This window comes from Apium graveolens, chromosome 8, assembly GCF_009905375.1.
Source record: "Apium graveolens cultivar Ventura chromosome 8, ASM990537v1, whole genome shotgun sequence".
NCBI classification, from domain to species: Eukaryota; Viridiplantae; Streptophyta; class Magnoliopsida; order Apiales; family Apiaceae; genus Apium; species Apium graveolens.
In genome coordinates, this window is record NC_133654.1 from 239,970,734 (window position 1) to 239,972,633 (window position 1,900).

Consider the following 1,900-nt stretch of genomic DNA (forward strand, 5'->3'; position numbering starts at 1 on the left):
AAGCTGCATTTTGTTTTCTTTCACTTGTTCTGTACCTTCACACAGTAGTTGAACTGTGTCCCAAACCTCTTTGGCAGTTGTGCAATTTATCACATTATCAAACATATCCATGTTAAGACCATTAAACAAAATGTTCATAGCCTTCTTATCCTTGTGGACTTCTTCTGTGTCTTCCATTGTCCATTCTGCTCTAGGTTTTGGAATGGATTGACCAACAGCAACTGTGGCTGTAGCAACTGTTGCTACTTTGTGGGGAATGTGAGGACCATTCTCAATGCAGTTTACATAACCTTCATCTTGGGAGAGTAGATGAAGGTGCATTTTCACCTTCCAATGGTGATAACTGTCTTTGTCAAGAACTGGGATCTTTACTCCAATATCCTTCTTACTCATCTTTGTTAGATTCCAAGATCTTTAAACTCTTTGTATGTCAAGAGCCTGCTCTGATACCAATTGTTATTCCTAGTGGACTAACAATGAGATTTACAGAAGGGGGTTGAATGTAAATCTCAAAACTTTTTCAAGTTTTGAGCAGTTTATGAAAGTTGTGTGTTCAAGAAGAACAAGTGTGTGAATTGCTTTAAGCTAATACAGACAGATATATATTCAAGCACAAATGTAAAGAACACAACAGACCTTAAAAACTTTTCTGGTGGATTTGTTGTTCCACCAGAGATGGTATTTTAGAAAATCTGTGATTAAACAATGTTGATCACAGCTGCATCCTAGTACAAACTAGATGAATTTTCTCTCAATATTTTTCTAAACAGCTCTGGAAAATCTCTCTTCTAATTACTAGCTTCTACTTGGTTTATATATTACCAAGTGTACAAGTGAAGAACAATATAAAATACAGTAATAAAATAAGATCTTCACTTGCTTCTTTTCCTGTTCACTCCAGTACTTTGTTGACTATTGCATCTTTGTACTAGAGAAGAACGGCTGCTTTTTCTGTTGTTCCTGAAATTCGGCTACCACATCTCAGTTGTCTTTATCAACCCATGTGCCTCTGTTTGTAGGTACAACTACCCCTTATCAACGGCTAATCATCAGAACATCCGTTGAAGCTTTCATCCGTTGATGCACTCATCCGTTGAAGGATGTTATCCGTTGAAGCTTTCATCCGTTGATGCACTCATCCGTTGAAGGATGTTATCCGTTGATGACTTTATCCGTTGAAGCTTTAGAGACATCCGTTGAAGCTTAGCTTCTCATCCGTTGAAGGTCTTTAAGTCATCCGTTGATACCACTTCACTTATACAAAATTACAAGGCATGAAGTATTTACAATTGGCCTTCCTATCTGCATATCATCTAGTAGTCAACATGACTCATAGTTTCTCTCAACTTCCAAGAATTACATTTTAAATACAGAGACTGAAATATGCTACAACACTAGACTTATTTCTAAGTAAAGCTACACCATCAACGGATAGCCAAAGTGGTCTTATCCGTTGAGGCTACAGACACTAAATTTCTACTTAAGTATTTTGTTAAACATATCATCAAACTAATGCACATACATTCCTAACACTAATTCTTTGGATGAGAGCATGAACTTAGGGGGAGTAGCAGACCCAAGTCCAGTTCCAGATCTACCTGATTGGGCATGGGCAAAGGCATCTACACCAGGAGAATTTGGTATAACTTTGGTCAGGCAAGTAATGACTATTCAGAAGGCCCTTCAGGAGACTACAGATGCTGGTACCAAGGCAATTCTTCAAGCTCATCTGGACTCTCTGCATCTCTTGCAGTTGCAGCATTTCAAACAGAATCTAAGTGTGGATGAACTCAAACAGGACATTGCTGATCTGAAATCCTATAATGCTGAGAAGTTGGATTCAGTCATGCCTTATGGTACTATGCAAGATTTGTTGGGGAGACTGAGGAAAGAATCTGAT